A 10,495-nucleotide genomic window follows, 5' to 3' on the forward strand; every position below is an offset into this window, starting at 1 on the left:
GATGCAGAAGATGCTTCGAGCAAAATGTAAAAATAAACGTAGATGTCAGGCATCGATGGCCGAGGCATTCATCACTAAGGAGGCGGCAAACTTCGTGACAGCACACTATGAAGCCAAAATTCGTCATTTGCATAATCCGAAGCCTCGGTACAATGCTGACGACCCTAAAAAGGGTCGATCCAACCTCAACCTATTCAAAGGGAATCTCGCACCAGCCAGTAGTTGGAAACTAGTATCATTGGATGTTGAAGAATGGCGTACCATTTCGCTGTATCTCTTCAACAACCTAATAGAAGTGCGGCCGTACATCGAGTAAGATCTCAGTACATTGTTTCGCAACTTCTAATTCCTTTGAACTTCTCTTATTCCTGGATATTTGATGCACTCGATACATCGCCATATTCTCGTATGGAGCGGTGATCCAAAAGGATTCCGTCGAAGAGTATGAGCTTCTGGCAAAGCAAGGAGGCGAATATCCCGGTTTCATCTCTTGGTTCAAAAAATGGTAATTTCCATTAGACCATTCCATTTCTTTGGCTAATTTGTGACTAATGCAACAATCCTTTCGTATTAAACATGTAGGCTAATTTAGAGATTATGGATGCCGAATTGAGACAAGTAGCTAATGGTTTTGACTATAAGGTCCGTTCATTTGACAAATACGACATCAACGGGTATCGCTTTCGTACCTATGGCAAAGAGCTATCTATGGCCGACCGAAAGTCTACAAATTGTTGTGTCTCTGCTATCGGCGAAGGAGATATCGAGTATTATGGAAGAGTTGAAGCAATTTATGAACTTCAATTCTATGGTGAAAACCCACCAAACGTCGTAGTCTTCAGATGTTATTGGTTCCAGCCGAGGGAGACAAGAAGGACTCATGAACATATAGGGCTAGTCAAAATCAAACAAAGCACCCATTTGGATGTTCCCGATGTCTATATTGCGGCTCAACAGGCAGCCCAAGTTTTCTATCTACCGTGGGCCTATCAAAGTGATCCAAATCTCAGTGGTTGGTACGTCGTTTATGAAGTGCCGCCACATGTTAGACCACCTCCCCCCAATGAAGAGGGTTATGAACCTCACATTAACGAAGACACATATGACGAAGGAGAATTCTTCCAAGAAACACATCTTTCCAAAAAACGTTTCAAGAACCACTCTAGTCTAGCCTAGAACATTGAAGTAGACAAAGATAGTGAATCCGACTTCACCCCTGAGCCAAACAAGAAGAGCCGGAACAAGAAGAAGTTACTGCTGCAGATGACCTGTCAATGCTTGAACGATTATGTAATGGAGGCCTTCCACATGTTGATGCATTTATTGATGATGATGATGAGCACGTCACTGATAGTGATGATGATGATGATGATGATGCATTTAATGACCCCGGAGCATATATAGACGATTCAGAGTAATATTAGTAATGTGAGGTATTCAATTTTTCCTACACCTCCGTGATAACGATATGTTTCTTCTTATTTAGCCTGTTTAGTCCATTTTTGACATAATTTACCCTATTTAGTCCACAAATGACATAATAAGATGAAGAAAATCAAGGAAGAGGAAGGAAAGAAGGAATAGGAAGGAAAGAAGAAGACGAAGTTCTTCTTCTTCTTTTCTTATTCTTCTTATTCTTCTTCTTGTTCTTCTTTTCCTCCTCTTACTTGTTTTAATTCGTAAATGGCATAATAACCTTGCTAACATCATAAATGTCATACACTTAGCTTGTTGTCCTCTAAAATGACACAATAAGCTTAGTTAGGTCAAAAATGGCATAATTAGCTAGGTTAGCTCAAAAATGACCAAGTTTAGCTAGGTTAGCTCCAATATTCTTCTTCTTTTCATCCTCTTCCTTTTCTTCTAGCTAGTCTTCTTCTTCTTCTTCTAACTTTCATCTTTCCCAATTTGCAGATTTGCTTTACATGAGGAAGCTTGGACTCATGGAGTGTACTATTCTTCTGGTGCTTCCTTGTTCATGAAAACTTGTTTGGATATGTATGTGTATATGGATATGTTGTTGCAAACTTGTTTCTGGTTATGTATATATGGATATGTTGGACTTTGTTGAACTATGTTGTTGGATATATGTTGGATTTGATGAAATATGTTGTTGGACATGTTGTTATATGCTGTTGGATATATTGGATATGTATGCATGTATATCTGTGTTTTAAACCATGTCTAATTAAATGGATTTAAATAAAAAACAGGGGATATATAGCCTCTTTGTCGTCCGCTAGCGGACGGCAAAGAGGACACGTGGCAGTTACTTGTAAAAACTGGGAACACTGGCTGCCTATTTGGTCATTTTGCCATCTGCTAGCAGACGGCAAAGTGACATCTATGCCGTCCGCTGGCAGACGGCATAGCTGGCCATGTGGCATCTACCCAGTGCTGACCTAGCTAAGCTCTTTGCCGTCTGCAATTTATTCAGATCTATAAGCTAAAAACCCAAAAATACCTTGCTGCAATTTATTTACTTTTACGATCTAGCAATCTTTTATACCTATCTCTATCAGATCTCACCATTGCAATTGACCGTGAAGGGATTGACAACCCCTTTATCGCGTTGGGTGCAAGTGTTTGATTGTTTGTGCAGGTGCATAGATTGGGGACTTGCTTGTACCTCCTACTGGATTGATACCTTGGTTCTCTAACTGAGGGAAATACTTATCTCTACTTTGCTGCATCACCCTTTCCTCTTCAAGGGAAAAACCATCGCAAGCTCAAGAAGTAGCACTCGATCAGACGACAGTGAATGATTGATAATCATTCACACGTACCGGACGTGTTGTTTCGTGGAATACAGTCATAGTCACTGCATGGTCTTTGAGGAGGATCCTAGATTCTCCGGGCGTTAAGAAGGCCGGTAAGTTGCCTTGGCACATGCTCTCTGTTTCTCGAACTGAATTATCTGATTAGTCAGGAGATAACCAACGGCAAGGATCATGATGGCAGCGCGGTTTCATTCATCAGGCAAAACTATGTGTACACAGCGTACCATGCGTGTCTCCATGCACCATACCCTGATATGTCACTAGTAGAAAAAGGGTCAAATGTGAAGCACATTAGTGCCGGTTTGATTTTGAGTCGGCACTAATGTGTCCATTAGTGCCGCTCCCAACGGCTAGGCGGGCAGAGATCATTAGTACCGGTTCGTGAGCAACATTTTGTACCGGTTCGTGTCACCAACTGGTACTAATGATGCTGTGTCAGACTGTGGTCAGGCTGGGGCCCCATGGGCACCTTTAGTACCGGTTCGTGCCATGAACCGGTACTATAGTTTCTTAGTAAGCTGTTTTTTAGTCCCACCTCGCGAAGAGAGAGGCACTAGGAGCGGTTTATAAGCCCTGAGTGCAGAGACGATGAAGGAGAGGCGCAATGCTCATCTGCACGTTGATTAACTTTAAGCCTTTAGGAATAGTGTAGACTGCACGGAGCTATGTGCAGTGCAGTTTGCACTATTCCGAAAGGCTTGAAGCTAATTAACGAGCATTGTGCCTCTTTTTATCTTTAATAACTTATTACAACTCCGGACTTCTTGTGTTACGGAAAAAACTGGACGCACTTCGTGTACAAACTGGACAATCTCTTTCCAAGTATCAGGGTTTCTGACGAGAACTCATCTGTTACATGGGCACTTCATTTTTTTAAACTTATTACAAGTCCAGACTTTTTTGCGTTTCGTACACACCATTCAAAGCGACGTCATCAATTTCCAACACGTTCTGACATCATTTGCTGTTTTTCAGTCATTTGAACTCCATCCTATTTTTGCATTCAGTATGCATCATTCAAAGCGATGTCATCAATTTCCAACACGTTATCACATCATTTGCTGTTTTTCAGTCATTTCCCGATTTGTTTAGGGAGGTAAATGAGGGTGAAATTGAAAATCACAACAAAATGAACTCTGAAAATGTTGGAACTTGGCATGGTCTCATCATTTCGCCTGCATAGCATGTGCAAAAGAGTAGAGAGGGTCACGGCGAAAACTGGACGCACCTCGTGTACAAACTGGATAATCTCTTACGGAGTATCAGGGTTTCGGACGAGAACTCATCTGTTACACGGGCACTTCAATGTTTCTTAAACTTATTTGAACTCCAGCCTACTTTTGCGTTCAGTATGCATCATTCAAAGTGACGTCATCAATTTCCAACACGTTCTGACATCATTTGCTGTTTTTCAGTCATTTACCGATTTGTTTAGAGAGCTCAATGACGGTGAAATTGAAAATCACTACAAAATGAACTCTGAAAATGTTGGAACATGGCATGGTATCATCATCTCGCCCGCATAGCATGTGCAAAAGAGTAGAGAGGGTCACGGCGAAAACTGGACGCACCTCGTGTACAAACTGGACAATCTCTTTTGGAGTATCAGGGTTTCGGACGAGAACTCATCTGTTACACGGGCACTTCAATGTTTTTTAAACTTATTTGAACTCCAGCCTATTTTTGCATTCAGTATGCATCTTTGAAAGCGACGTCATCAATTTCCAACACGTTCTGACATCATTTGCTATTTTTCAGTCATTTACCGATTTGTTTAAGAGCTAAATGTCGATGAAATTGAAAATCACTACAAAATGAACTTTGAAAATGTTGGAACTTGGCATGGTATCATCATTTCGCCCGCATAGCATGTGCGAAAGAGTAGAGAGGGTCACGGCGAAAACTGGACGCACCTCGTGTACAAACTGGACAATCTCTTTCGGAGTATCAGGGTTTCGGACGAGAACTCATCTGTTACACGGGCACTTCAATGTTTTTTAAACTTATTTGAACTCCAGCCTATTTTTGCGTTCAGTATGCATCTTTCAAAGCAACATCATCAATTTCCAACACGTTCTGACATCATTTGCTATTTTTCAGTCATTTACCGATTTGTTTAGAGAGCTAAATGACGGTGAAATTGAAATTCACTACAAAATGAACTCTGAAAATGTGGGAACTTGGCATGGTATGATCATTTCGCCCGCATAGCATGTGCAACAGAGTAGAGAGGGTGACGGCGAAAACTGGACGTACCTCGTGTACAAACTGGACAATCTCTTTCGGAATATCAGGGTTTCGGACGAGAACTCATCTGTTACACGGGCACTTCAATGTTTTTTAAACTTATTTGAACTCCAGCCTATGTTTGCGTTCAGTATGCATCATTCAAAGCGACGTCATCAATTTCCAACACGTTCTGACATCAATTGCTATTTTTCAGTCATTTACCGATTTGTTTAGAGAGCTAAATGACGGTGAAATTGAAAATCACTACAAAATGAACTCTAAAAATGTTGGAACTTGGCATGGTATCATCATTTCGCCCGCATAGCATGGGCAAAAGAGTACAGAGGGTCACGACGAAAACTGGACGCACCTCATGTACAAACTGGATAATCTCTTTCGGAGTATCAGGGTTTCGGACGAGAACTCATCTGTTACACAGGCACTTCAATGTTTTTTAAACTTATTTGAACTCCAGCCTATTTTTGCGTTCAGTATGCATCTTTGAAAGCGACGTCATCAATTTCCAACACATTCTGACATCATTTGTTGTTTTTCAGTCATTTACCGATTTGTTTAGGGAGCTAAATGACGGTGAAATTGAAAATCACTACAAAATGAACTCTGAAAATGTTGGAACTTGGCATGGTATCATCATTTCGCCCGCATAGCATGTGCAAAAGTGTAGAGAGGGTCATGGCGAAAACTGGACGCACCTCGTGTACAAACTGGACAATCTCTGGCGAAGTATCAGGGTTTCGGACGAGAACTCATCTGTTACACGGGCACTTTAATGTTTTTAAACTTATTTGAACTCCAGCCTATTTTTGCGTTCAGTATGCATCTTTCAAAGCAACGTCATCAATTTCCAACACGTTCTGACATCAATTGCTGTTTTTTAGTCATTTACCGATTTGTTTAGAGAGCTAAATGACGGTGAAATTGAAAATCACTACAAAATGAACTCTGAAAATGTTGGAACTTGGCATGGTATCATCATTTCGCCCGCATAGCGAGTGCAAAAGAGTAGAGAGGGTCACGGCGAAAACTTGACGCACCTCGTGTACAAAGTGGACAATCTCTTCCGGAGTATCAGGTTTCGGACGAGAACTCATCTGTTACACGGGCACTTCAATGTTTTTTAAACTTATTTGAACTCCAGCCTATTTTTGCGTTCAGTATGCATCTTTCAAAGCGACGTCTTCAATTTCCAACACGTTCTGACATCAATTGCTGTTTTTCAGTCATTTACCGATTTGTTTAGAGAGCTAAATGGCGGTGAAATTGAAAATCACTACAAAATGAACTCTGAAAATGTTGGAACTTGGGATGGTATCATCATTTCACCCGCATAGCATGTGCAAAAGATTAGAGAGGGTCACGGCGAAAACTGGACACACCTCGTGTACAAACTGGACAATCTCTTTCGGAGTATCAGGGTTTCGGATGAGAACTCATCTGTTACACGGGCACTTCAATGTTTTTTAAACTTATTTGAACTCCAGCCTATTTTTGCGTTCAGTATGCATCATTCAAAGCGACGTCATCAATTTCCAACACGTTCTGACATCATTTGCTGTTTTTCAGTCATTTAACAATTTGTTTAGAGAGCTAAATGACGGTGAAATTGAAAATCACTACAAAATGAACTCTGAAAATGTTGGAACTTGGCATGGTATCATCATTTCGCCCGCATAGCATGTGCAAAAGAGTAGAGAGGGTCACGGCGAAAACTGGACGCACCTCGTGTACAAACTGGACAATCTCTTTCGGAGTATCAGGGTTTCGGACGAGAACTCATCTGTTACACGGGCACTTCAATGTTTTTTAAACTTATTTGAACTCCAGCCTATTTTTGCGTTCAGTATGCATCTTTCAAAGCAACGTCATCAATTTCCAACACGTTCTGACATCATTTGCTGTTTTTCAGTCATTTACCGATTTGTTTAGAGAGCTAAATGACGGTGAAATTGAAATTCACTACAAAATGAACTCTGAAAAAGTGGGAACTTGGCATGGTATGATCATTTCGCCCGCATAGCATGTGCAACAGAGTAGAGAGGGTCACGGCGAAAACTGGACGTACCTCGTGTACAAACTGGACAATCTCTTTCGGAATATCAGGGTTTCGGACGAGAACTCATCTGTTACACGGGCACTTCAATGTTTTTTAAACTTATTTGCACTCCAGCCTATTTTTGCATTCAGTATGCATCTTTGAAAGCGACGTCATCAATTTCCAACACGTTCTGACATCAATTGCTGTTTTTCAGTCATTTACCGATTTGTTTAGAGAGCTAAATGACGGTGAAATTGAAAATCACTAAAAATGAACTCTGAAAATGTTGGAACTTGGCATGGTATCATCATTTCGCCCGCATAGCAAGTGCAAAAGAGTAGAGAGGGTCACGGCGAAAACTTGACGCACCTCGTGTACAAACTGGACAATCTCTTCCGGAGTATCAGGTTTCGGACGAGAACTCATCTGTTACACGGGCACTTCAATGTTTTTTAAATTTATTTGAACTCCAGCCTATTTTTGCGTTTAGTATGCATCTTTCAAAGCGACGTCATCAATTTCCAACACTTTCTGACATCAATTGCTGTTTTTCAGTCATTTACCGATTTGTTTAGACAGCTAAATGGCGGTGAAATTGAAAATCACTACAAAATGAACTCTGAAAATGTTGGAACTTGGGATGGTATCATCATTTCACCCGCATAGCATGTGCAAAAGATTAGAGAGGGTCACGGCGAAAACTGGACGCACCTCATGTACGAACTGGACAATCTCTTTCGGAGTATCAAGGTTTCGGACGAGAACTCATCTGTTACACGGGCACTTCAATGTTTTTTAAACTTATTTGAACTCCAGCCTATTTTTGCGTTCAGTATGCATCTTTCAAAGCGACGTCATCAATTTCCAACACGTTCTGACATCAATTGCTGTTTTTCAGTCATTTACCGATTTGTTTAGAGAGCTAAATGGCGGTGAAATTGAAAATCACTACAAAATGAACTCTGAAAATGTTGGAACTTGGGATGGTATCATCATTTCACCCGCATAGCATGTGCAAAAGATTAGAGAGGGTCACGGCGAAAACTGGACACACCTCGTGTACAAACTGGACAATCTCTTTCGGAGTATCAGGGTTTCGGATGAGAACTCATCTGTTACACGGGCACTTCAATGTTTTTTAAACTTATTTGAACTCCAGCCTATTTTTACGTTCAGTATGCATCATTCAAAGCGACGTCATCAATTTCCAACACGTTCTGACATCATTTGCTGTTTTTCAGTCATTTAACAATTTGTTTAGAGAGCTAAATGACGGTGAAATTGAAAATCACTACAAAATGAACTCTGAAAATGTTGGAACTTGGCATGGTATCATCATTTCGCCCGCATAGCATGTGCAAAAGAGTAGAGAGGGTCACGGCGAAAACTGGACGCACCTCGTGTACAAACTGGACAATCTCTTTCGGAGTATCAGGGTTTCGGACGAGAACTCATCTGTTACACGGGCACTTCAATGTTTTTTAAACTTATTTGAACTCCAGCCTATTTTTGCGTTCAGTATGCATCTTTCAAAGCAACGTCATCAATTTCCAACACGTTCTGACATCATTTGCTGTTTTTCAGTCATTTACCGATTTGTTTAGAGAGCTAAATGACGGTGAAATTGAAATTCACTACAAAATGAACTCTGAAAAAGTGGGAACTTGGCATGGTATGATCATTTCGCCCGCATAGCATGTGCAACAGAGTAGAGAGGGTCACGGCGAAAACTGGACGTACCTCGTGTACAAACTGGACAATCTCTTTCGGAATATCAGGGTTTCGGACGAGAACTCATCTGTTACACGGGCACTTCAATGTTTTTTAAACTTATTTGCACTCCAGCCTATTTTTGCATTCAGTATGCATCTTTGAAAGCGACGTCATCAATTTCCAACACGTTCTGACATCAATTGCTGTTTTTCAGTCATTTACCGATTTGTTTAGAGAGCTAAATGACGGTGAAATTGAAAATCACTAAAAATGAACTCTGAAAATGTTGGAACTTGGCATGGTATCATCATTTCGCCCGCATAGCAAGTGCAAAAGAGTAGAGAGGGTCACGGCGAAAACTTGACGCACCTCGTGTACAAACTGGGCAACCTCTTCCGGAGTATCAGGTTTCGGACGAGAACTCATCTGTTACACGGGCACTTCAATGTTTTTTAAATTTATTTGAACTCCAGCCTATTTTTGCGTTCAGTATGCATCTTTCAAAGCGACGTCATCAATTTCCAACACATTCTGACATCAATTGCTGTTTTTCAGTCATTTACCGATTTGTTTAGACAGCTAAATGGCGGTGAAATTGAAAATCACTACAAAATGAACTCTGAAAATGTTGGAACTTGGGATGGTATCATCATTTCACCCGCATAGCATGTGCAAAAGATTAGAGAGGGTCACGGCGAAAACTGGACACACCTCGTGTACAAACTGGACAATCTCTTTCGGAGTATCAGGGTTTCGGATGAGAACTCATCTGTTACACGGGCACTTCAATGTTTTTTAAACTTATTTGAACTCCAGCCTATTTTTGCGTTCAGTATGCATCATTCAAAGCGACGTCATGAATTTCCAACACGTTCAAACATCATTTGCTGTTTTTCAGTCATTTAACAATTTGTTTAGAGAGCTAAATGACGGTGAAATTGAAAATCACTACAAAATGAACTCTGAAAATGTTGGAACTTGGCATGGTATCATCATTTTGCCCGCATAGCATGTGCAAAAGAGTAGAGAGGGTCACGGCAAAAACTGGACGCACCTCCTGTACGAACTGGACAATCTCTTTCGGAGTATCAGGGTTTCGGATGAGAACTCATCTGTTGCACGGGCACTTCAATGTTTTTTAAACTTATTTGAACTCCAGCCTATTTTTGCGTTCAGTATGCATCTTTCAAAGTGACGTCATCAATTTCCAACACGTTCTGACATCATCTGCTATTTTTCAGTCATCTACCGATTTGTTTAGAGAGCTAAATGACGGTGAAATTGAAAATCACTACAAAATGAACTCTGAAAATGTTAGAACTTGGCATGGTATCATCATTTCGCCCGCATAGCATGTGCAAAAGAGAAGAGAGGGTCACGGCGAAAACTGGACGAACCTCGTGTACGAACTGGACAATCTCTTTCGGAGTATCAGGGTTTCGGACGAGAACTCATCTGTTACACGGGCACTTCAATGTTTTTTAAACTTATTTGCACTCCAGCCTATTTTTGCGTTCAGTATGCATCTTTCAAAGCGACGTCATCAATTTCCAACACGTTCTGACATCATTTGATGTTTTTCAGTCATTTACCGATTTGTTTAGAGAGCTAAATGACGATGAAATTGAAAATCACTACAAAATGAACTCTGAAAATGTTGGAACTTGGCATGGTATCATCATTTCGCCCGCATAGCATGTGCAAAAGAGTAGAGAGG

Source organism: Aegilops tauschii, chromosome 4 (assembly GCF_002575655.3).
Source record: "Aegilops tauschii subsp. strangulata cultivar AL8/78 chromosome 4, Aet v6.0, whole genome shotgun sequence".
Taxonomy (NCBI): Eukaryota; Viridiplantae; Streptophyta; class Magnoliopsida; order Poales; family Poaceae; genus Aegilops; species Aegilops tauschii.